Below are 27,973 nucleotides of genomic sequence, written 5' to 3' on the forward strand. Positions count from 1 at the left end.
TGTGACAAATATGGTACTGTTAACTTTATATTACTATATTTATTAATAATAATAATAATAAACCAATAGAAAAATGAGAAAGGAAATGTCAATGTTCTCTGCAAATAGGATACACTTTTAATTAACATAAAATATTAATAATCACATTTGTTATAAGAAAAAAGAAGACAAGAAGGACATTAAGTTACCACTTTTATCTACAGCTACCAAAGATCAAAAGGTTTAATACCTGCTGACAGAAGTGTGAGGAAAGAGGTATTCTCATATTCCCTATCAATTGCTAAGGGATGATAAGAAACAAACAAGAAGACCACAAGTCACAGTGGCTTGAGAAAAAACAGATGTCTATTTCTCTATCATGTCAATGCCCGCCGTGTCAGGGAGCCATGCAGCTCTTCTTCACGAGTTCATCATGGATCCAGATGTATTCATCTTCAACAGGATGTATTCATCTTGTTCTTTCATCTTCAAGGAAGATACTCAGCTGTGTGGAGTGGAAGGTGGATCCCCGCTGTTTCACTACATTTTGACAGAATGGAGCAGAGAGAGGCAAGTCCTGGGACTGACGATTCCCTCCCAGTCCCCATCCAGGACTTTCTTCACTCTGTAGAAGAGGAGAGGGCAGAGTCAGGCAGGAGACAACCTCAGATTGATGACAGTTCCCAGTAGGACTGAGACATCTGTGTATCGATCAAAGGTAGTGAATTCTAGTTTTCACTCCGGTCAGTCAGGGTTCCCTGACCACATGCGTAGGAGAAGACAGTGACCAGGTGGGCTGGGGCTTCTCTTCTCCTGAGCCTTGAGTTGACCAGGAGGCCAGGAGGCATTGACTCACCGTGGTGCTTAGACAGTGAGCTGGTAGCTTCCTGCTGGCCGGCTGCTCCATAACTAGACCTCCGTGGAAGATGCCACAGGTACGTCCAAAGGACATTGTCAGCTAAGGCCATCCATCAACTGACCACAAACCTCAAAGAGCAGGCAGAGAAAAAGAATCACATTAAAGAGATGAAACCTCATAGAACAGCCATAATGACACAGAGGAGAGAAAGGTGACAAATGACACCTACCCGTATAAACAGACACGCAAACAAATAAAAATTCAGGGGCCATACAAATATTCAAGAAAAAGACTTCATGGATTTTTTTTTAATAAAAAGAAGGTTTAAAAAATATAGAGTGTGTATCTATATATCTGCTTTGGGAGCACCAATCATTTAGCATTTCATCATACAAGCTTGTGTGCTCAGTCCTGTCTGACTCTTTGTGACCACAGGGATGGTAGCCCGCCAGGTTCCTCTGTTCATGGAATTTCCCAGGCAAGAATACTGGAGGGGGTTGCCATTTCCTTCTCCAAGGGATCTTCCTGACCCAGGGATCCAACCCGAGTCTCCTACATTTCCTGTGTTGGCAGGCAGATTCTTTAACACTGAGCCACCTGGAAAGCCCTTCAGTTCAGTTCAGTTCAGTTCAGTCGCTCAGTCATGTCTGACTATTTGCGACCCCATGAATTGAAGCACACCAGCCCTCCCTGTCCATCACCAACTCCCGGAGTTCACTGAGACTCACGTCCATAGAGTCAATGATGCCATCCAGCCATCTCATCCTCTGTCGTCCCCTTCTCTTCCTGCCCCCAATCCCTCCCAGCATCAGAGTCTCTTCCAATGAGTCAACTCTTCTCATGAGGTGGCCAAAGTACTGGAGTTTCAGCTTTAGCATCATTCCCTCCAAAGAAATCCCAGGGCTGATCTCCTTCAGAATGGACTGGTTGGATCTCCTTGCAGTCCATAGCATCTCCTAAATAATTTCTTAATAAAATTTTCCTCATTTTCAGAGCACTGGTGAAACATTGTTGTAGAACACATTTTTTTTTATTTTAAGAACAATGAGGATACATTGTAGCATAAAATGCTACATATATTACAGTATATACATTTTTTACTTTTGTATGCCCAAATCATTTATTACTATTACTAGGATGCACAGCAAATGCTATCATCATGAATTAATCCTGCTTTGATAGATTATTCATTCATACAAAAAAATCAAAAGAATGTACCTTTCAAATACATCTAAATGCTTCATCAAATCATGGTTACTGAGGTATGCAGCTTTTCTCAAAAACAAGAATTCTTCTTGTCTCTGTGATTCTAAACAGATTCTGAATTGATAAAGCAACAGGAACATGACCTACTCAGGGTGAGTATTGACTATAGCAAGTGTCAATCAAAGACTGATGGGCATCAATCTTTTTTTGAGGAAGATAAACGACTTTTTTTTTTTTTTTTGCTTATTTCTTATCTATGCAGTTCTTTGGCTCTAAAATCTCTGGAGATTTGTACAATCTTCAGTAGAACACTGTATTGATTCTTGAGTTTAGGTGCCTAGGGGTATCATAAATTGCTATCCCACCATCTTATCATTTTACTTAACTCTCAGATCATTTGCTTGGTGATATTTATATCTTAACTATCCTTCTAAATGTAAAAAGCATTTCTTAGCCTTTTTATTGAAATTTCATTGTACATTCCTAAATTGAATGTGAGTCTCATCGATTTCTGTCCTTTTCTTTCAGGGAACTCTTCAGTGTAGAGTGCTATAATGTCTTCTGATGACTGTAATTCTCATTCATTCTATCACCTTTGTGCATAATACCAGTTGGCATTGATTTCATACTGAATGGCTTTTTACATTTGTAGATTTAATCATATTTTTCCACTGAAGATTTGCCTATGAGAATTTATTTTTCAAATATCATGACATTCTGAATGTAATGTGGTATCCTGAACTGGATCCTGGAAGCAAAAATAAAAGGCATGGATGAGGGGAAGGGGACTGAAATGGAATCAAGTGTGGACTTGAGTTAGTATACCAGTATTGGGTTTTTTTTAGTTGTGACAAATGTACCATGGTAATGCAAGATGTTGGTATCAAGGGAACTGGGTGAGAGGAGTATGATGATTCTACCTGAGCAACTTCTCTATTAATCCAAATTTACTGAGATATAAAAATTTTATTTTAAAAATCATAGTACCTCAATCATGTATTAATATTTCTATGTCTCTATAGTGAAAACTGCTATTATCTGTGTTGATAATGTGCCTTGCTTTTTTATAATTTTTAAAAGATAACATTAAATACAATTGAAATCAATTTGTAATATTTCATCCAAAAAATAAACAGTAAAAATGTAATTTATTTTCTTGTCTTGTCAACCGTGCCATTCTGGTGATGGAAATGAAGATGGTTTATTCATTATGATGAGTTCTTGGCATGCTTTCACTTGTTTAGCAGATTGCATTTTCTATTTAATGCATTTTAGGATTTTTTTTTTGATCCATAAGTTGGTGATTCAATATAAGCCAATAAATGGAAAAGTATTATTCCATATGAAAATAGACTATCTCATATTTCATATTCTAGAATTACAATCATGAATTCTTTTTAATTATTTTTTTATTGAAGGATAATTGTTTTCCAGAATTTTGTTGTTTTCTGTCAAACCTCAACCTGAATCACCCATAGGTATACATATATTCCCTCCCTTTTGGACCATATGTAAAATAGATAGCCAACAGGAATTTGCTGTATGGTTCATGAAGCTCAAAAAGGGGCTCTGTGTCAATCTAGAGGGGTGGGATGGGGCGGGAGGTGGGAGGGAGGTCCAAAAGGATCATGAATATTGATACTCCACAAGTACATGAAGTGTCATAAATTATTTTCTTAAGATCAAATATTGCTGCCACAGGACGGTGTATGTGTTACTTCCACCCACCAGACAAATAAAAGATTAGTAATATTTGTCACAGATAGTATACTCCATTTACCAATAGTTGAAGAGATAAATTACTGTGTAAATTTTAAATTGTTAATAGCCATGATACATTAAACTCACTCTCTGGAAAGAGGCAAAAATGGAAAGATTTAAAGTTCAGTGACTCTGCTGCCAAAACACTTAACACATTAACTTTTACTGACAACATTGCTGGAATTCAAAGGATAATTGTCACCTATTTACTCAAGGTCCATCTTGGGGAGATAGGAGCTGAAAGCTTGAAGATCTAGGACAATTTTATGAATGTTTAAATTGCCATAAGCCAAAGAGCCAAAGAAAGGCAATGTCAAACAATGCTCAAACTACCAAGTAATGCTCAAAATTCTCCAAACCAGGCTTCAGCAATACATGAACTGTGAACTTCCAGATGTTCAAGCTGGTTTTAGAAAAGGCAAAGAAACCAGAGATCAAATTGCCAACATTTGCTGGATCATCGAAAAAACGAGAGCTCTAGAAAAACATCTCTTTCTGCTTTATTGACTATGGCAAAGCCTTTGACTGTGTGGATCACAATAAACTGTGGAAAATTCTGAAAGAGATGGGAATACCAGACACCTGACCTGCCTCTTGAGAAACTGATATGCAGGTCAGGAACAACAATTAGAACTAGACATGGAACAAAAGACTGGTTCCAAAGAGGAAAAGGAGTACGTCAAGGCTGTATATTGTCACCCTGTTTATTTAACTTATATGCAGAGTACATCATGAGAAATGCTGGGCTGGATGAAACACAAGCTGGAATCAAGATTGCAAGGAGAAATATCAATAACCTCAGGTATGCAGATGACACCACCCTTATGGCAGAAAGTGAAGAACTAAAGAGCCTCTTGATGAAAGTAAAAGAGGAGAATGAAAAAGTTGGCTTAAAGCTCAACATTCAGAAAACTAAGATCATGGTATCCAGTCCCATCGCTTCATGGCAAATAGATGGGAAAACAGTGGAAACAGTGGCTGACTTTATTTTTCTGGAGTGAATTCTCCAAAATCACTGCAGATGGTGATTGCAGCCATGAAATTAAACAATGCATACTCCCTAGAAGGAAAGTTATGACCAACCTAGACAGCATATTAAAAAACAGAGACATTACTTTGTCAACAAAGGTGTGTCTAGTCAAGGCTATCGTTTTTCCAGTGGTCATGTATGGATGTGAGAGTTGGACTATAGAGAAAGCTGAGCACCAAAGAATTGATGCTTTTGAACTGTGGTGCTGGAGAAGACTCTTGAGAGTCCCTCGGACTGCAAGGAGATCCAACCAGTCCATCCAAAAGGAAATCAGTCCTGGGTGTTCATTGGAAGGACTGATGTTGAAGCTGAAACTCCAATATTTTGGCCACGTGATGCAAAAAGGTGACTCATTTGAAAAGACCCTGATGTTGGGAAAGATTGAAGGCAGGAGGAGAAGGGGAAAACAGAGGATGAGATGGTTGGATGGCATCACTGACTCAATGGACATGAGTTTGGGTAAACTCCGGGAGTTGGACAGGGTGGCCTGGCGTGCTGCAATTCATGGGGTCGCAAAGAGTTGGACACGACTGAGTGACTGAACTAAAGTGCCTGTTGACAGATGAATGGATAACATGTGGTCCATACTTGCAATGGAATATTATTCAGCCCTGAAAAAGAAGGACATTTTGCCTTTTGCAAACCATGAATAAACCTGGAGGATATGAAGCTGAATGAAATAAGACAGACACAGGAAGACAAATACCATATGATCTCATTTATATTTGGAATCTTAGAAGAAAGTCTAACTCATAGGAGTAAAATGTAGCATGGTGTTGCCATGGGCTGGAAGGTGGAGAAAATAGGAAGATATTGGGCAAAGGATAAAAACTTTCGCTTAGAAGAAGAAAAAATTCTAGGGATCTGACATACAGTGTAGTAAATATAGTTAATAATATTGTGTTGTATACTTGAAATGTGCCAAGATCTTTGGTTCTTATCACAAACACATACACAAAGAAAGGTAACTATGTGTGGTGATAGGTATATTAATTAGCTTGACTATGATCCATTAACACAATGTAAAGTATGTTCAATATGCACTTTTATTGAGTGATAAATTTTGGTAGCTTCTTTTGTACCTTTAGTAATTTCTTATACTTCTTTCATAATCTTCCTTTGATTCATGTTATTATTTATCTTTCAGGTTTATTAAGAAAAATAATTTGAAATTATATTATGCTTTTTTTTTAAGTGACTATCCCATGACCAGCAGAACTCTTAGTAAGTGCATAATGGTAAATATCAATCGTTAGTATTGATAATTATCTTAATTAAAACAGCACTTTATTTTGAATCTCAGAAGTGATTATTTGTTCTACTGCTTCTCAATTTTATTAGCATCATTTTGGTCATTAGGAAAATAATAGATAAAAGTAAATGCTCTATATTTTATATAACTTATGCAGAATATATTGAGTAAATTGAATTGCAATTATTCCATACAAGAACATATTGTGCACTTAAAAGTTTGAATTATCTAAATTTCAGTACTTGAGATTGTAAAATAAAGGTGGCATGGAAAGTATGGGCAGAAAGAGTTCTGACTTCACTTTAATGTTACCTGATTAATGATGCTAAATTTTATTCTGACCATTAAAATATCACTGATTCTCTATTGAAAATTTGCTTCTCTGGAGCTAAGAGTATTCTCTCTGTGAACAAGTATCTCCCACATTACAAAAAATTTACAGTCTCATGAATTCACATTAGAACACAATGAACTTTTCCTATCTTAAGAAAAATGTCAATTACTTATCTTTTGCAAATCAATGTCATAACCATAATATAAACACTTTGTTTCATTTTCTCGAATTAAGTAAAATACAGCCTAACAAACACTGAGCATTTTCACTGGTACTCTCTCCTTTTTTCCGTGATCTCCTCAAACTTTAATTTTTTTAATTAATTTTTTTATTTTAATTGGAGGCTAATCACTTCACAATATTGTAGTGGCTCCTGCCATACGTTGACATGAATCAGCCATGGGTGCGCATGCGTCCCCCATTCTGAACCCCCTCCCACCTCCCTTCCCATCCCATCCTTCAGGGTCATCCCAGTGCACCGGCCCTGAGCACCCTGTCTCATGCGTGGAACCTGGACTGGCGGTCTATTTCACATATAGTAATATCCATGTTTCAATGCTATTCTCTCAAACCATCTGCTCCCGCCTTCTCCTACAGAGTCAAAAAGTCTGTTCTTTATCTCTGTGTCTCTCTTGCTGTCTTGCGTATAGGGTCATCGTTTAATTTCTAAGTGCTCTTGTCATTACCTGGGTCTCAACTTGCTCAGGCGGACTTTTTTTTTAATTTTTATTTTATATTGGAATATAGTTGATGAATAATGTTATGTTAGTTTCAAGTGTACAAAAAGTGATTCAGTTGTATATAAACATGTATCTATTCATTTTCAAATTCCTTTCTCTTTTAGGTTGTTACAGAATATTGAGCAGAGTCCCCTGTGCTGTATAGTAAGGCCTCCTTTTTGGTCGTTTATCTTATATATTGTGGTATGTATATGTAACTACTAATCTATCCCTCCCTACTCTTTCCCCTTAGGTAACCATAAGTATGTTTTCTATTTCTGGGAGTCTGTTTTCTAAATAAGTTCATTTGTAATTTTTTTTGATCCTGCATATAAGTGATATCATATGATACTTGTCTTTCTCTGACTTACTTCAGTTAGTATGACAGTCTCCAGATCCATCCCTGTTGTTGCAAAAGGCATTATTTCATCCTTTTTAATGCCTGAGTAATATACCCTACCCTTTTAAATGTTCGATCCAATCATAACTATGAAGACATTTAATTATATGCCCATCTTGAAGGCTACAAAAAGTCTTCTCAGTAGACATAATAAATGTATTTAGAACTAAACTGCTTTTCAGGGAAGCAGTTGTTACATATACTTGGTATATTTTAAAATATTTAATGTTAACTATATCAATCTCAATAAATTTTGGTCCCTGTCAGAGTTTACATTGTAATCTTCATGAGTGCATGCCAGCACCCCATGTGCCATACGAGAGGAAATGCTCTAAATCCAGGGAGATTATTGAATCTAATTATCAATATTTATACAGTAGCGCTTTTTGACAAATGCTCAGAGAACTGTGAAGTGGTTTTTAATGTTTAAAGTGTATGAAATAGATTTGTTTCATATTCCAACAATGTTTGCTATTGTTTTAAGCCTACACTGTTGCCATAGTTACAGCATGAGGATCAAAAATCCTCTTTTCTTTGTAATACGTTAAAGGATAACTTTATAATGTTCTGATAGACTATAATGTTTGTTGAATACATCATCATATAAATACAGTTTTTATTTTTCTATCAGACTCCCCCAATACATCAAACATGAAACGAGCAGGAATTTTTTGATACTGACGATGAATAATAATACTTAATATTTTAAGAATTCTGATCAAAACAAACTAGAGCAAGGGAGGAGAACAGAGTAAATTTTAGTTTACTTGATTTTGTTTTATTATTACAATCATACAATTTAATCTTTATTCACAGTACTCCAAGTCATCTATTAATTTATCCAAACCAATAATTGCAAGTTAAGATAAATTTATAATTTCTGCATCAGGGGAGACCTATTGTGACTTTGAAAGCATGATCCTTGGAAGCAAGCCCTCTGAATGGTGGTCCTCTCGCTTCCCCTCACATATCTCAGCTGTCTGGGTAGAGATTAAATGTCCACTCCTTCATCATCTAATTCTGCATATCACGATTAAGTCACTTATCTTTTCCGTCATGCTTTCTGTTTTGAGAATGCAGGTATGGCAGAGAAGTACATATGACTTTTTGCATCTCCTTAGCAAAGATGGGGAAGGAATAAGATCAGATGTGGTGCAAAATGAAACTGCATCTGCAGACAGAGTGCTGAGCTTTGCAGAAGAATGACTAACACACTGTGGGTTACCTGCTGGCGGTAATTAATTCTTCAATTAGAGAAGCAAATATCAAAAAGAGCAAACATTTAAAGAAACCTCTTGGCCCAAATGCCAATTGCTAAGAGTGTTTTACCTTGAACTTTTGGATTTCCATTCTGCCTGTGCAGTTTCAGGATGAGATGAGAGTATATGCCGCAATTAAGGGTTTTGTTGAATAACTAAATCACACAACTTTTCACAAACCATCTACTACCAATGCTTGCCTGAAATTGGCTTCCCGCTCAAGAGGCTAATTGCTTAAACACACCAGGCATCTGTCGCCCTGAAAAGTCCTATGAACAGCTTCTACGTGATTGTTTTTTAACGAAAAAAGAACTGCAGTCTCTATTTATTCCTTTCATTCTCTTGAGGTAAAGAGACTTTCTTCTCAATTTAAAGCCAAATACTATTATCAATATCCCTTGAAAATTCTACTTAATTAAAACACTCTAGTCATTAAATCTGCCAAATAAAACCTTGGTGATGTTTTTCAGTTAACTGCACTTAATTAGATTTATATAATATGAGTTAGTTCAGGTTCTGGAGTTTATCCTAAAGAGATTTTGGTTTGGCCAAAATGGACGTTCCTTGGTGGCTCAGTCGGTAACGAACCTGCCTGCAACGCAAGAGACCCCAGGTTCTATTCCTGGGTCAGGAAGATCCCCTGGAGAAGGAAATGGCAACCCACTCTGGTATTCTTTCCTGGAGAGTCCTATGGACAGAGGAGCCTGGCAGGCTACTATCCACAAAGAATCAGACATGACTGAGCTACTAACAATTTCACTTGGTCAAAATAAAGAGAAAGATTAAAGAGCAATGGATATCAATGGGATAAAATACTCTTATTTCCATGTCCTCATCTGGCTCAAACAACAAAGGAAAAAGTCTCAGGTTCTTGTTTAGCCTATTACCAGAAATGCATTCCCAGGACTCCAGTTGGTACAGCCTAAGGTGGCTCAGTGGTAAAGAATCCGCCTGCCAATGCAGGAGATACAAGTTCGATCCCCAGGTCAGGGAGATCGCCTGGAGAAGGAAATGGCAATCCACTCCAGTATTCTTGCCTGGGAAATCTATTAGACAGAGAAGCCTGGCAGGCTACAGTCCATGGGGTTGCGAAAGAGTCAATTTAGAGACTGAATAGCAACAATCCCTGCACACACATCTGTGGCTCAGTCCACAGGGCAGCTCTGTGTTCACACCTGACTCAAACCCAGGTCACCAGCCTGCTCTCATGCACTTATGGGAAAAAGGAGATCATAAAAACCTGGCCTGTATACCATAGGATTTATGAATTTTATCTTCCTCAGTTCAAAAAGTCGAGAAAAAATAATCTCTACAGCATTAAATTACAGTGCAATGGGACCCTGCCTCAGTCTTTTAAAAGAAAGGGTAAAAAAGTGTGCCATTAGGAAAATCACATGATGAAGGTCTGTCATCTGCACTCCTCTTTCAGGTCCTAGAAATTATTTTCAAGGATGTTGATAATAATTACATATGAACATCATGCCAAGTTGAAAGCAGACTTCTTTCTGTGCAAATCACATCTATGACAAAACACAAGGAAATAAAATGCCCTGAAGTCAGCTTGGACAATCCATGTTTAGAAGCATAGATTAGGGACTTCCCTGGTGGTCCAATGGCTGAGACCCCATGATCCCAATGCAGGGGCCTGGATTTGATTCCCAGTCAGGGAACTAGATCCCTTTATGCTACAACTAAGATCTGGTGCAGTCAGATAAATAAATAAATATTGTTAAAAGAAACACTGATTAATATTTATAAATTCACATGAGAAACATTTTCATGCTCATAAAATCTTAAATTTTAGGGTAAATAGCTTTGTTTCTTGTTGATTAAACTATAATGGAAAGAATAGGACTGAGTATTTAGACCTGGAAGATTCATGTCAGTGCTTGGTCTGGTATTCTGCTGAAACAGGACATCTTACAGGAATAGGAAAACACCGCTCAGCAAAGATCATGGCTTGAGGTAGGTCAGAGGAAAGATCAGAAGTTTAGACACCTAAGGCTAAATGTGTGCTCACTATTTTGACCTAACTGGACAAGATACACACTGGTTTGCTTGCTTTTGATTTATTTCTATTATTTATTCCATTGAATTAATGTATTTGAAAATTGCTATTAAAGTAATGCTAACAGTATGCAAAAGAAAAATATATGAGGCTGAAAGGTTAACTCCCCAGGTTGGTAGGTGCCCAATATGCTACTGGTGAAGAGTGGAGAAAGAACTCCAGAAAGAATGAGCCAAAGTGAAAACATCCAGTTGTGGATGTGAGTGGTGATGGAAGTAAAGTCCGATGCTGTAAAGAGCAATATTACACGGCAACCTAGAATATTAGGTCTATGAATCAAGGTAAACTGGAAGTGGTCAAACAGGAGATGGCAAGAGTGAACATCAACATTTTAGGATTCAGTGAACTAAAATGGACTGAAATGGGCAAATTAAATTCAGATGACCATTATACCTACTACTGTGGGCAAAAATGTCTTAGAAGAAATGGAGTAGCCCTCATAGTCAATAGAAGAGTCCAAAATGCAGTATTTGGGTGCAGCCTCAAAAATGACAGAATAATCTCTGCTTGTTTCCAAGGCAAACTATTCAATATCATAGTAATCTAAGTCTATGCACCAACCACTAATGCCAAAGAAGCTGAAGTTGAAAGGTTCTATGATGACCTACAAGACCTTCTAGAACTAACACCGAAAAAAAAAAAAAAAAAAAGATGTCCATTTCATCACGGGGGACTGGAATGCAAAAGTAGGAAGTCAAGGGATACCTGGAATAACAGGAAAGTTTGGTTTTGGAATACGGAATGAAGCAGGGCAAAGGCTAACAGAGTTTTGACAAGAAAATGCACTAGTCATAGCAAAAACCCTCTTCCAACAACACAAGACAAGACTCTACACATGGGCATCATCAAATGGTCAATGCTGAAATCAGATTGATTATATTCTTTTCAGCCAAACACGGAGGAGCTCTATACAGTCAACAAAAACAAGACTGGGATCGGACTGTGGCTCAGATCATGAACTCCTTATTGCCAAATTCAGACTTAAGTTGAAGAAAGTAGGGAAAACCACTAAACCATTAAGGTATGACCTAAATCAAATCCCTTATGATTATACAGTGGAAGTGAGAAATAGATTCAAGGGACTAGATCTGATAGACAGAATGCCTGATAAACTATGGACCGAGGTTCATGACATTGTACAGGAGGCAGTGACCAAGACCATGCCCAAGAAAAATAAAGGCAAAATGCCTGTCTTTTTGTGCCATTGGAAAGCTATGCTTTCCATTATAGTTTAATGGCTTAGCCTCACAAATAGCTAAGAAAAGAACAGAGGCTTAAAGACAAAGGAGAAAAGGCAAGATATACCGATCTGAATGCAGAGTTCCAAAGAATAGCCAGGAGAGATAAGAAAGTCTTCCTAAGTGATCAGTGCAAAGAAATTGAGGGAAACAGTAGAATGGGAAAGACTAGATGACTCTTCAAGAAAATTAGAGATACCAAGGGAACAGTTCATGCAAAATGGGCTCAATAAAGGACAGAAATGGTACGGACCTAACAGAAGCAGAAGATATTAGGAAGAGGTGGCAAGAATACACAGGAGAACTATAGGAAAAATATCTTAATGACCCAGATAAACACAATGGTGTGATCATTCACCTAGAGCCAGACATCCTGGACTGAAGTCAGGTGGGCCTTAGGAAGCTTCAAAACGAACAAAGCTAGTGGAGGTGATGGAATTCCAGTTGAGCTATTTCAAGTTCTAAAAGTTGATGCTGTGAAAGCACTGCACTCAATATACCAGCAAATTTGGATGTCTCAGCAGTGGCTACCAGACTGGAAAAGGACAGTTTTCATTCCAATCCCAAAGAAAGGCAATGCCAAAGAATGCTCAAACTACCGCACAATTGCACTCATCTCACACTCTATCAAAGTAATGCTCAAAATTCTCCAAGCCAGGCTTCAACAGTACACGAATCAAGAACTTCCAGATATTCAAGCTGGTTTTAGAAAAGGCAGAGGAACCAGAGATCAATTGCCAACATTCAGTGGATAATAGAAGAAGCAAGAGGGTTCCAGAAAAACATCTACTTCTGCTTCATTGACTATGCCACAGTCTTTGACTGTGTAGATCATGACAAACTGGAAAATTCTTCAAGATATAGGAATACCAGACCACCTGACGTGCCTCGTGAAGAATCTGTATGCAGGTCAGGAAGCAACAATTAGAACCAGACATGGAACAACAGACTGGTTGCAAATAGGAAAAGGAGTATGTCAAGGCTGTTGTCACCCTGCTTATTTAACTTCTATGCAGAGTGCATCATGTTAAATGCCAGGCTGGATGAAGCACAAGCTGAAATCAAGATTGCCAGGAGAAATATCGATAACCTCAGATATGGAGATGACACCATGCTTATGGCAAGAAGCAAAGAAGAACTAAAGAGCTTCTTGATTAAAATGAAAGAGGAGAGTGAAAAACTGGCTTTAAAACTCAACACTCAAAAACTAAGATCACAGCATCTGATCCCATCAAATAGCAAATAGATGGGGAAACAATGAAAACAGTGACAGACTTTATTTTCCTGGGCTCCAAGAAATCATTGCAGATGGTGACTGCAGCTATGAAAATTAAAGACACTTGTTCCTTGGAAGAAAAGCTATGACCAACCTAGGCAGCATTTTTAAAAGCAGAGACATTACTTTGTGTATAGAGGTCTATCTTGTTGAAGCTATGGTTTTTCTAGTAGTCATGTATGGATGTGAGAGGTGGACCATAAAGAAGGCTGAGTGTTGAAGAATTGATGCTTTTGAACTGTGCTGTTGGAGAAGACTCTTGAGAGTCCCTTGGAGTGCAAGAAGATCAAACCAGTCAATTCTAAAGGAAATCAGTCCTGAATATTCATTGGAAGGACTGATGTTGAAGCTGAAACTCCAATAGTTAAGTCACCTGATGCAACAAACCAACTCACTGGAAAAGACCGTGATGCTGGGAAATATTGAAGGCAGGAGGAGAAGGGGACAACAGAGGATGAGATGGTTGTATGGCATCACTGACTCAATGGTCATGAGTTTGAGCAAGCACCGGGAGTTGGTGATGGGCAGGGAAGCCTAGCATGCTGCAGTTCATGGGGTCACAAAGAGATGAACATGACTGAGACTGAACTGAACTCAACTGTGGGCTTCCCAGGTGGCACTCATGGTAAAGAACCTGCCTGCCAATGCTAGAGATATAAAGGCACATGTTCGTTCCTTCAGTCGGGAAGATCCCCTGGAGGGGCCGTGGCAACCCACTCCAGTGTTCTTGCCTGGAGAATCCCATGAACAGAAGAGCCTGTTGGGCTACAGTCCATGGGGTCGCAAAGAGTCAGACAACGACTGAAGAGGCTTAACATGCAAGCATGAGCAATGCTGACTGCTATGTCGCAAAATCAGAGCAGAATTTTCATTACTGCTCAAGTAAAGCCCGATTGGTGACTGTCACAAGCTTCTTCTTCTGCCAGTAGAAGCTAAATATAGTGAGTGGTGGAAGAGCCATCCACAGTCCTGAGTTCAGTTATCTCACAGCAGAATTGTATCTGGCTTGTTTCCATTCATTCTTAAGCAGATCTGACAGTGGAAATGTCTTATAAATGTACCACATTTCCTATAACCTTTAACTCAGGTTATTCTTAAAAGCATGAAATAAACTAGGGGTAAATAAATGTATGAGGAAGCTTCCAACTTGAAGTTTAAAGTTCCAAGTAAGATGAATAAAAGAAAAATCAGCTAAACATACCATGTTCAGGTTAGAAAATCAAGAGAATAAAATGTTTCCCCCAGAACACTTACTAAATTGAACTTTTCAAAAGAAAACCAATTTTATTATGTAGGGAACATTCCAATAAAAAAGTTAGAAACTCCAATGAAGAAAAAAAAAATTCCAGGTGAAAGATACATAATCATGTACACTATTTGACTTTACAGTGAAACATTACTTCCATGATAATATTGTTTTACACACTAAATATTAGTTGCTTAAATAAATAGACTATAAGTCTCACCAAAGGATGAAGTACAGGAGAAAGTGTGCTGAAAAATAGTTAAATCTTTAGCTCTTCAAAGTAGTTAAATCTTTGATTGCTGCTAAGTCGCTTCAGTCATGTCCGACTCTGTGCGACGCCATAGACGGCAGCCCACCAGGCTTCCCCGTCCCTGGGATTCTCCAGGCAAGAACACTGGAGTGGGCTGCCATTTCCTTCTCCAATATGTGAAAGTGAAAGTGAAGTCGCTCAGTTGTGTCTGACTCTTCACAACCCCATGGATTGCAGCCCACCAGGCTCCTCTGTCCATGGGATTTTCTAGGCAAGAGTACTGGAGTGGCTTGCCATTGCTTTCTTTGAGAATCCAATATACAGCAGTCTAAGTAACTCTGGAGATATGGATTTAATGACCAAAAAGAAAAGCTAAAGGTTGAAAAAACTATTGCCTTGGAGAGAAAAGGCAAAGAGGCAAAGAAGTTGAGATGGTCATTCCACATTAAAATTTGTTTAGGATTATTCTGTTTTTATCCATCTTCATGTATGTTTGGGAAAATTTTATTTTTTGAGGATAAGCTCAGAATATCACTGTTGGTCCAATGTCAACTCCAGAACCATAGTTTTTCAAGTTAAGAATTATCTAATGTTATATCAAGTTTTCAGTCATGAGTTAATTTTTGTTTTTCCTTAGGTTTGCCTTTCTGAACAAAATTTGGCCTGGAAATAATACAGAAAATAGGCATTTTCTGTCTTTCATTTTCCAGAAGCCAAGTTCTTACCATGGGTTAGTACCATCACGGGTCCATGGTTTGTACCGTCCAAGGCTTGGTATAACAGATCAATGACTGTACATAAACAGTGGAACCGATGCATAGACATTAGCACCACATACCCACGCAATCCATGCATGGTTTCTTCTTCATCTATGAAATGAAATACTCAGTCTTATCATTAACCTTCTCATCTGATGTTAGAAATTGTCTTTAGGTAACAATAAGAGAGAACAATAGATGAAAATAAGTTCATCTGCTCCTCTTCACTTTTCTATAGCTTAAACATATCTGAAATAAGCAAAACCACCAACCTTGAACGAGAAAATAAGAAGGTATCATGGCAGAGAAACAAGTACACAATTTGAGATTGAATACAAAGCAAAGGGTGGGGGGTGGTGTCTTGCAGGCTGTCCCCTTCCCACCCATGTTTCTCAAGGACATATCCATGTGAATACCACAAGCCTGTTTTAGTCTTGACTGGTAGGTACCACCTTCTTCTCCTCCACCTGCTCTGTTTCTCCAGCCACCTGTTTCCTCTCTCAGCAAGTCTCTGCAACACACAACCTGTGGCAATGACTTTATTCAAAAGAATATTTTTACTATTTGATCATTCTTGAAACTGATTTAGGGAAAAGGGGTGGGATGAAGGTGATGTGACTTCTGGTACTACTAGCCACAAATTATGCACTTAATGTTTTATGTTCTTAATGCCTAATCCTTTCTTTTTCTGTGCATATCATGGGGTACTGCTTCAAGACCCCAATATTCCTGAAATGTTTTTTCAATCCAAATGTAGAAGTCCAATTCAAACAAATCTAGACACAGTTTCAAAAGCTGCATAATCAGAAGCTAAATTTCGGTGTGTACTAGAGAAAAACTGTTGTATATTTTATTGAAAAATGAAACTTAAAATTGGAATGCATTATCCACCTACTAAAAATTCTGGAGGTAATTTCAGATGCCCAGTGATTTCATCAACAACCAGTTTCTCTCAATATCCCATACCATCATCTTCAGATAATTAACTTTAACCATAAGCTTGCTCCCTTATGATCAAAATGGCCATGAAATCATCTCTTTATACATTCTCAATTATGGAGATTTTTATGATAATGCTTATAATTTCTGTGGATTTGCTTCTAGGCTGAAATCAGAATTAAACAAATAATGGATTATTTTATAATTCACTATTGACTTTTCCAATAAAACAAAGCAGTTATTCATCAATAACCAACTAAAACATAGTGATGATGTTTTATTTCTTAAAATAAGCAAATTATATAAATCCTTTTGTATTTATCTAAATAATATTTTGATTATTTTATTTTTCCAAAGTTGGGTCTTACTCTTAAAATAAATGGTCAATAGATATATAAACAGATGTTCAACCTCACTAATTATTCAGTTCAGTTCACTTCAGTCACTCAGTCATATCTGACTGTTTGCAACCCCATAAACCACAGCATGCCAGGCCTCCTTGTCCATCACCAACTCCTGGAGTCCACCCAAACCCATGTCCATTGAGTCAGTGATGCTATGCAACCATCGCATCTTCTGTCGTCCCCTTCTCCTCCCACCTTCAATCTTTCCCAGCATCAGGGTCTTTTCAAATGAGTCAGCTCTTTGCATCAGGTGGCCAAAATATTGGAGTTTCAGCTTCAACATCAGTCCTTCCAATGAACACCAAGGACTGATCTCTTTTAGGATGGACTGGTTGGATCTCCTTGCAGTCCAAGGGACTCTCAAGAGTCTTCTCCAACACCACAGTTCAAAAGCATCAATTCTTCAGTGCTCAGCTTTCTTTATAGGTCAACTCTCACATCCATACATGACCACTGGAAAAATCATAGCCTTGACTAGATGGACCTTTGTTGACAAAGCGATGTCTCTGCTTTTTAATAATTATTAGGGAAATGTAAATCAAAATCACACTGAGATATTACCTCACACCTGTGAGGGTAGTCAATATATAAAAAAGGCGAGGATGTGGAGAAATTGGAATTCTTACACTACTGATGGGAATTTAAAATGGTGCAGCCTCTATTGAAAACAGTGCAGGCTTGCTTCTCAAAATTAAAAGTGAACTACCATATAATCTTGCCATATAAGTTTACCATATAAACTTACCATATAAGTTTACAATATAAACTTCCCTGGTAGCTCAGCTGGTAAAGAATCTACCTGCAAAGCAGGAGACCCCGTTTGATTCCTGGGTTGAAAAGATCCACTGGGGAAGGGATAGGCTGCCCACTCCAGTTTTCTCGTGCTCCCTGGTGGCTCAGACTGTAAAGAATGCTCCTGCAATGCAAGAGACCTGGGTTTGATCCCTGGGTTGGGAAGATATCCTGGAGAAAGGCATGGCAACCCACTCCAGTATCCTTGCCTGGAGACTCCCATGGACAGAGGAGCCCGGTCAGCTATAGTCCATGGGGTCACAAAGAGTCAGACACTACTGAGTGACTAAGCACAGCACCATACAATCCAGCAATCCTACTTCTGGGTATTTATCCAAAAGAACCGAAATCAAGACCTCACAGAGGTACATGCATGCCTGTTTTCAGTGCTGCATTATTCACAACCTAAATGCCCATGGATAGATGAATGTGTAAAAAAAATGTGATTTATAAAAACAATGGAATATCAGTCAGCCTAAGGAAAAACACATGCCATATGTAACCACATAGACAAACCTTGAGGATGTCATGTTAAACAAAGAAGAACATACTGCATAATCCCATTTACATAATGTATCTACAGTAGTCAATCTTATAGAAGCAGAAAGTAGAATTGCTGTTGCCAGAAGTTGGGAGGAAGAAGAAATGAGTTGTTGTTCAATGATACAGAATTTCAGTCATACAAGATGAAAAATTCTAGACGTCTACCTTACAACAATGTTCATATAAATAACACTGTACTGTATACCCTAATGTGGATTTTTTAAAAACTACAATTAAAAAAACAAGTTCAATCATTCAAACCCAGGAAAACTGAGTTTGTTTAGGGCAGATATGACGCACAACCAATGGCCAGCTGATGACCTATATTCTCCATTTTCAAATTCTACTCAGGACAAAACCTAAAGAGTTTGGACTCTGTGCTCCTACACCTGCTGTCCATCTGACTGGAATGAGTTTTTGTCAGATAAAATTACTCTAAATTATGTTGTATCAATCAGAGCTCTTTTCCTGTGCAAACGACAATAAATCAATGCAAACTGACTTTGGCAAAACTGAATTCATCGACTCATAAAACTGAAAAACACAGGAGTAGTACTTTAGGCACAATTTAATCCAGAAGCTCAAATAATACAAAATAATTTGTTTCTGTTTTGTTTTTCTCTGAGAAAAAAGAGATTTGGCTTTGTCTGAGGGTCCTAAACATCCCCAGGCTCATTTTTCCCTTTCTGGAGGCTGTCTGTGCCCCAAAACTCCGTATGCTTCTTTCCTAGTCTATCTGTATAATCCCACAGTATATATGCACTGTATATCATATAGCATAACATCCTTTGTAGGAAAATATGCAAAGTATATTACCATAAAATTAGCATTACTGAGTAGTCCAATAGGTTTAAATAATACTTAATAGATCACTTAACCATATTCATAAAGCGTTAAGGTAAGCATCCATTTGGCTCCTATTTTATGCCAATACCTGTATCAGTGGACTCTCCTTGAACATTTGACAGAAATAATGTCGGTATATCATTTGCTTGATTTGGTCAAGTGTTCATCACTGACCAGCCACTTTGGCTGTAGAATTTAATGCATTAGTTGCTGACCTTAAATCACTCTCTACTCTTGGAGGCAGAAATGGACAAATACATATGCAAATGTTCTACTTGAGTAATCTCTTTAAAAACTAACTTCCACATTTCATTGTTTAATCCACATTCTCCTTACAGTAATAGGCTTTAATTTTATATTTGGTATTCCACAAGAGGAGATTTTCTTTTCAAGCACCTCTATCCATCTGTATGTGGTTATGAATCCCAAGTTCTGTGCCTAAAATTTTAAAAATTAGTCAAAACTATATACCAAGAATAAATTACAAAAAATACTTATTGCTAAGGGTAACAAAAACAATATGTTTCATCTTTGAAATATTTAGATTTTCTAAGGAAAGGCAAATCCTTCATTTCAAAAAGATGGACAAGGTGGTTCTTATAAGTATATTCCAGTTAGGTAATATAAGGTATTGTAGTCCAACATATGAATATTCATTTTCTCTTTATCCATCTATCATCTGCCTATTTATCTAATGTATTTTCACTTATTATTGAGCACTTTTTTCCTATTTGGGGGGATAAAAATTATAATCATTTTACTCTTTTTGAAAATAATCTATACCATCAGTATTAGTACCTAGGTAAGATGGCCTTAGATATGCAGAGAGTATCCAGTGGCTGTGTAAGGAGTTTACTTTAGGAAAACATGTTGATTCTTCATGAATCAATCTGACCTTCTCTCATGCATGTGTGTGTGTGCTACACCTCTTCAGTTGTGTACGACTCGTTGCAACCCTATGGACTCTAGTCCTCCAGGCTCCTCTGCCCATGGGATTTTCCAGGCAAGAATAATGGAATGGATTGCCATTTCCTCCTCCAGAGGATCTTCCCAACCCAAGAATCAAACCCAAGTCTTTGGCAGGTGGGTTCTTTATCACCAGCACCACCTGGGAAGCCCCTTCTTCTCACTCCTTTGCAAAACTACTCTCTTTATTCAATACAGAACATTCTTGAAAAGGAAAACAAGCACTCAAAAAGAAGAAGCTTTATATAACAGGTTTGTTCTTCCCTAGAAGACTTTGTCATATAAAAAATCATTTGGGATAAACTCCCAAAACAAACACAAAAGATAAATCTCTGTTCACTAACATGATTGTCATGACCACAAATTTGCACAAGTGATATATTTGGCATTAGTTTGACTACCCCTCTGAATTTTCTGGAATCATTTCTAATACATATTGTAGGCTTCCACAGCTGTAGCATCTATAACAAATATTTTTCCTGTTGTTTGAGTGTGAGTTTTCCGGTGGAATCTTCACGGTAGCTACATTAATGTATTGAGGAATACCTCATTCAGACTTGGAAACAGAATACCTCATTTCACTTGGAAAAGTGAACAACTAACTGGGTGTAAATTTAACAGACTGTGTTCAATGTACAAAAAGATGATGAGCTCTGTTTCCCTATTTCTGAACTCAGCCTAACCTCAAGCTCTAACATTTGCTCAAATACAGGAAGACAATTATTTTCTAAATTGAAGATACACAACCACTTATGATAAAAAAATTCAACTCCTAAGCCCCATTCATTGATTCTTAACCAATAACAAGGATAGCCATGTCCTATGGGGAAAAAATCTGTTATTATTTTGAAAAGGACATAATTATTAGTAGATCCTGGGAAATTAATGAGCAGGTGCCATGCTGAGGACAAAATACAAATATCAAGAAGACATTTTTGATATGGAGGAACTTTCCTGTAACTCAGAATTTAACGGCTTGACAAGGACACCTAAAGCAAGCACTAACTGTTAGCTAAGTCTTTCTGGTGGCTCAGAGGCAAAGAATCCTCCTGCCAATGCAGGAGGCACAGGAGACCTAAATTCAAAGCCTGCTGTTTTGTGACAACTTAGAGGGATTCGGAGAAGGCAATGGCACCCCACTCAGTACTTTTGCCTAGAAAATCCCATGGACGGAGGAGCCTGGTGAGCTACAGTCCATGGGGTTGCAAAGAGTCAGACGTAACTGAGTGACTAACACACACACACAAATTACATTAATGTATCTTTAAATGAGAAAAAACTGTAAATCAATACAGTACCCTGTCACAGTAATGGATAACATTATAGTAATAAATAAGTATATTTTAATAAAATCAATATTGTATAAAAGATACAATTTATGTACCTACTAAATTGTACCACTGATATTCTCTTCTTTATTCCTTGGTTTTAAAACACAAAAGAACCTTCAAAGAAGCATTCATTTCAATTTCAAAGATGAGAGATCATGCTTTTTAGAGATGGCCTTCACAACATCTCCAGTCGCACATGTTGCTCTGCGATGCTACTATGTCACTTTGCCACAGATAGTAAATTCCACTTCTCTGTTCCCTTGTATCTGGGTGGACTTTGCGATTGCTCTGCTCAGTGGAATACGACCAAAATGATCATGTGCTAGTTGAAGCGGACACTTTCACTGGCCTTACAGCTTCTATTCCCTGTTACTCGTACATCAAGAAACCACTGTCAGATATGTAAGCAACCTGATACTGCCATGCTGTGGGAAGTCCAGGCCACACGGAAAAGCACCGGGGAGTCAGGCATCACTGTTTAAGAGTGGAAGAGTGAAAGAGAGAACGAGGGACCCCGAGGCATCGGACATAGGACGAAAGCAGTTGTCCTGGAAGTTGATCCTCAGTTCTGGCCCCATCCACTGGTACCTCATGGAGCACAACCAGGGCACCTTCTCACAATCTTCTTCATGGTCTTGCAGCAGTACGCTACATGGCAATTAAAAAAAAAAAAAAAGCTACAGCAAGTGTCATTGGCTTTGGTGCTGAGCAGAAGTTGGAAGCCGAAAGGTCCTTAAGGAGACTGTTACGGGGAGCTGAGAAGATAACGCAGGAATTGTTATCAGAGTCAGAAGAAATGTTGACATGCATTATACAGTGCTGGAAAGTTTAACAAAACTGCCCATGTCTGCTCACCTTGTCTCTCCTTATGTTGGGTGTGTGTGGGGGTGTGTGTGTGTGTGTGTGTGTAATTACTCATCTATTTCAGTAAGAATTTATAACAACATGACAATTACCTTCTGTATGTCAGGAGTTTCCATTCTTTGAGCTTTCTCTTAAAATTCACTTGCTATTTTCTTTAATTGCTTTTTGGATTTTTTTTTAAGCTAAGGTGTAAAAAAATGTTTGGTTTTGTTTTTCTTTTTTTTTTTTAAGCACTTTGGGCTTCCCTGGTGGCTCAGAAGGTAAAGAATCTGCCTGCAGTGCAGGAGACCTGGGTTCGATCCCTGGGTCGGGAAGATCCCCTGGAGAAAGGAATGGCAACCCACTCCAGTATTCTTACCAGGAGAATCCCATGGACAGAGGAGCCTGACGGGCTACTACAGTCCATGGGGTCACAAAGAGTCAGACATTACTGAGCAGCTAACACTTTCACTTTCATGGATATACTTATTACATTCAACAGTGGCTCTGAAGTTATACATATCCTGGCTGGACGTGATTAGTGAAAAAAAAAAAAAAAACAGAAAAATATTAGGGCTTTCCTTTAAACTCAGGTGAAGAAAATCCAAATTGAGTAGCAAGTTCTTTTTTTTTTCTTCCTACTCTTCTCCCAGGCTGTGAATTAGAAGATCTAGATTCCATCAGTCATTATGTTACAAATGAAGTGGTATTGTGGAAATCACTTCTTCTGGTCTATTTTTCTTTTTCATTCTAAAATGATAGGATGGAATAAGACAGAGGATTTCAAACTCAACACTCACAGAAGTCAGAAAATCCACTCTATTCCAAATTCTACGTACTCATAACTGATGCTGTAAAAATACTGACAGTGATGGAAAACTATATGTTAGTACAAATGAAATGGTAAAATGGTGCAGATATTCCCAGCATAGTATCTAGGGGTAGCTGAGGATGGAGGAGATCGTCATGAATTATCAGTTGTTCTTTCAGATTAATAAATTGCTGACATTTAGGAATGCCAGTATTGGAGAAGGAAATGGCAACCCACTCCAGCATTCTTTCCTAGAGAATCCCAGGGACAGGGGAGCCTGGGGGGCTGCCGTCTATGGGATTGCAAAGAGTCGGACACAACTGAAGTGACTTAGCAGCAGGAATGCCAGTAAACTGTGGTCCAATGATGATTTTTAAGTGAAGCAAGAATTATCTAGAATTGGACTTAACAAAATACATTACTCAAAAGCATCAGCTTATAAACCTTTGAACCAAAAGAACTATACTGTGCTTTAGTTACAAATTAAAATAATTGTAACTTAGTCCTCTGTGATTTTAACTCATATTAACTTGGTTCTCATGATCTGACCTTATGAGAACATCTAGTTCCTGTAATACCAAGGCAGGTCTCCCACATTACAGTCATCAAAAACAAAAACCTTAGGACACACATTTTTAAATAAAATCTTCAAATTTCTATTCTATGCATATATGAGAACTATTTTCTCTTTACTTACCTGTTTGTTTCTTTGACAAAAACCCACTGTGCTCAAAGTACTGTGTCAGTAGTCTTCAGAGCGCTCCTCCACAAGCTACTGCTTTATGTCATTTCTGAAAACCTTTTCTTCATTAGAAAGCATCATTTTAGAAGGAAGTATAACTGTGAAAGGAGTCATGTATTGTATATAAGCTTGTAATAACTATAATTAATCCTTTATTTCCCAGAGAAATTTATAAGAATTAACTGTGTATGTCATTAGAAAACTATTTTGAAGAATATTATTTTAAATGATACATTTACTAAAAAGCACTGATGACACCATCTCTTGATTAAAAAAAAAAAAAAAGTAACTGTAACTGCTTGGCACAAATTCTGCTGCAGTATCACTCCTTCCTGAAACTGCACTTTTTTACAAATTTGTCTGCCCTAAAAATGGGGGAAAGAGCTATTTTAAATTTCTCTTTTTGTCATGCAAAAGGAAATGAAAACATGTGGGACATTTCCTTGCAACATATTGAGTATAACAGAAAAGGGAAAGTCAAAGAAACAATAGATAAATAGATAAATGACTTTGTTATTATAATATTTGTTAATTTATTTCCATGCACTAAAGCTTGTTTTTTTCCTAAGAATCATGAATTTGAATTATGTCATGAGTCAGATATAAGCATTGTCCTAATTTAACATTCAGAGTTATTCTCAACAAGTAAGTTTCATCTTTTATTATTTTCCAAATCATCCACAAAATATCCAACAAATCATGATAATAACAACATGATATGTCCTAAAATAGCTAAGAGAAGTAAACTTAAGTGATGCTATTATTTATATACTTAAAGATAAAAATTATCTTTGGCACCCACAAGTACCATTAACATATCTAACTTGGCAATTTTAAGTAGTCTTGCTTATAGTCATTAACAGATATTTTGACGTGGAATATGTAGATTTATTCTTCACCTTAATTTACATTATCTAAATATGATTAAATCCTTTTTAAACCCTTGATGGAGGCTTGTTTTCTCCCCCAAAATAACAGTGAGTAGGTATAGAACAATGAACATTTCGATCTCAGTCCATATCCTTAGAAAAGTTCCTTTAGTTTATGCTGGTTTACAGACTACTAGCGATTTCATTAGGCCAGTGGTTACTAACAAATCTTCTTGTTTCTGAGCCACTGTCAATTAAAAATGAACCAGCAGAAAAATAAAGTTTTTCTAAAGTGTACCTGGTATAGTTCGGTAGGTAATGGAACTTTTTTATTCCCCTCACATTTCTCCAGACATGATAATACATTTTTCCTGGAGGACAATTACCATTAAATATGAAACAAGATGAGGAAGGGCATGGCAACCCACTCCAGTATTCTTGCCTGGAGAATCCCACGGACAGGTCGCAAAAAGTCAGACATGACTGGAGCGACTTAGCATATAGCCCTACAAGGAAAAGCAGGTCTCGGCATGAAAGATGGATAACAACTACAGATCTGTAACTACAGGTGAAAATTGGCTGAGTAATGTAGTCCTGTGAAAGTTCTTGCCCACAAGAGGCTAATATTCTTATGATATAATACTACATATTCATACTAGGAAGAAAATCATATTTTATTTTACCTATTTTTATAACATATCCTATCTGGCTTAAATGTGAGATTTTAAAGCTTTTACCTGTCTTCTGTTTTATGCAGATTTTCTACCTGTCAGGATACATTTATAGATTGAAAGGAAATAACTTTATCAATACTGCTTAAACTCAGTTTCAATACTAGAATACTGCAGATCATTAAAAAAAATTCCACTGTCTGGCAGCAATTATTTATGACCTGTTTTTGATAAACTGACATTACGACTTGTATATTGAGTTAATAAAATGGAAGAAACAGAACTTTAAAATATGTTAGGAGATTTTCAAGAGACTAATACAGCATGTATTGGAAGCACTATGGATTATAGTAATTTTTTTTAACACCACCTATTTTAGCCATTTAAATAAAAAACACTGAAGAAGATGCCAATAGTTCAGATGAATTAACAAAAGATCCCTAGTAGACCTGGAGCTTTATTGGTTTCTATAGAGACCCACATGTATGCAGATAAATACTTTCTTTTGAATCAGAAGAGCAAGTGTCCTACACCAATTCTTTTTGTTGTTCTTGTTGTTTAGTCACTAAGTCGTGTCCAACCCATCTGTGACCCCATGGACTGTAGCCCGCCAGGATCCTCTGTCCATGGGATTCTCCAGGCAAGAATACTGGGGTGGGTTGCTGTGCCCTCCTCCAGGGCATCTTTCCGACCCACAGGTTGAACCATTGTCTTCTGCATTGGCAGGTGGACTCTTTACCACTAAACCACCATGGAAACCCCAATTCTTTTTAGGGTTTTAGAATTCCTTCTTATCATTCATTGTTATAGGGTGCACTGTTCAAAAGAAACCAATGACACTCTGATTGGGTTCCAAAGGCATTAATTCTGCCTTCTATCCTGTAAGTAGTCTATATTTCAATGCTAAATTTGGAGAACTGTGACAAAGCTCCCTCTTTCTAGGACAGCACATTGAACTTATCAAAGCTATCTGTTTATAAGCTTTCTCTTTCAAAATAATCATATCTTGAAATCTGGCCATGTGTGTGCAAAACCTTCCCTTGGAGAAGCTTAAATTTTCCCATATGCTGCTTTTTCTCAGAAAGTAAAAAAATCGTGGGTCCCCATCAGTGAGGTAGCATTACTCAGGAAGTGGTGGTTCATGACTCAAAAGGGAAAAGGCAGGTTGCCAAGCAAGCAGGAGGTGGTGGATGGTTAACAGGACTTGTGCATGTGTGTGTGCAGGAAAGTGAATGAAATCTTCCAGGGAAAAGTTGCAGTCATAACCTGGAAGAATCCAGGGGGTGGAGCAAAAGGCTTAGCAGCTGCCTGACTCTCTCTTGGGGAGTGAAGAGTGAAGAGAAGACCTGAGCACCTCTCTCATGGAGCTTCTCTCCCGGTTCAGGATATGGAGGCTCAGAACTTGGACACTGAGGTTTGAGTAGAAGTACAGCCCTTCTCATTGGAAAAGACCCTGATGCTGGGAAAGATCGAAGGCATGAGGAGAAGGGGGCAGCAGAGGATGAGGTGGTTAGAGAGCATCACTGACTCAATGGACATGAATTTGAGTAAACTGGGAGATAGTGGAGGACAGAGGAGTCTGGTTTGCTACAGTTCATGGGGTTGCATAGAGTTGAACACTACTGAGCAACTGAACAACAATGCTTCAGCCCCAGGCACAGCCCAGGAGGCAGGGGTAGTCAGAGATCAAAGAGACCCCTATTTCTGAGAATCTGATCCCAAAGACAGACATGCTGGCCAATAGGAGACTGGAGGAATTACCACGTGAACAAAAGGTTTGGGTGCCCCTCCTCTTTGCCCTCTGGCCTGGATAACCCCTTCCAATGCAAGGCCCCCACATTGGTCTAGCAGTATTTCAGTGCCCCCTTCGTTAGTTAAGTTACAAAGACCTGTGTCCTGGGAAAGCAAACTGGGGGTGGGGTTGGGGGTGGGGGATTGTTCGACATACTTGAGTGGATGGATTTAGCAAAGACCAACTTTTCTTCTTCTTACCTTAAACTGCTGTTGAGAAATAGATTTCCCTTAAGAAAAATTTTAACGTTGCCACTGTTTCATTGAACGATTTTTTCCCCAAAAAGTCACTTTCATAAATAATATTTTTGGATGCAAAAAATAATTACCATCCAGTCTTTAGCATGTCAACATTTTACTATCAATTTATACATCTTCTGCCGTTTTTAAATGGTCCTCCTTCACCCATAGATGACCTGTTCTCTTTGGCATCTATTCACCATCTACTAACTGCTCAAGTCTTCCTTGACTTCACTCCCATCCACTCAGCCCCCACCCCAACACACACACACACACACACACACACCCCCTCGCTGGCACAAGAACCGCTTGCGGACGTGCTATTTCCCACTTTGATCCTTTTACGAGCAGAAACGTGGGCAGATACATAACAGTTTTCAGAGATACTTCTCCGGCTCTCCACCCATCGGCTCACCCTGGCTCACCTTGGTTCATCTCTCGAGTTCACAGCTCCTCTCGCAGGCACGCCTTCTGATGGAGTTGGCGCTCGGCGGGCGCGCAGTCTCTCCCTCTGCGTTCTCTTATCTCTGTCTCTAGGTCTCTCTGTCTC

General features: G+C 38.1%; 1 long non-coding RNA gene across 1 annotated transcript; it reads right to left on the reverse strand.

The window, feature by feature from the left end:
• On the reverse strand, positions 1 to 27,842 carry LOC100848447 (uncharacterized). The gene is made up of 3 exons (XR_001494970.3): positions 21,510 to 27,842; positions 836 to 966; positions 1 to 604 (listed from the first exon to the last, which is right to left on the reverse strand). It is a non-coding gene; the product is annotated as an uncharacterized lncRNA (long non-coding RNA).
• Between the last annotated feature and the right edge of the window lie 131 nt (positions 27,843 to 27,973).

This window comes from Bos taurus, chromosome 24, assembly GCF_002263795.3.
Source record: "Bos taurus isolate L1 Dominette 01449 registration number 42190680 breed Hereford chromosome 24, ARS-UCD2.0, whole genome shotgun sequence".
Classification (NCBI taxonomy): domain Eukaryota; kingdom Metazoa; phylum Chordata; class Mammalia; order Artiodactyla; family Bovidae; genus Bos; species Bos taurus.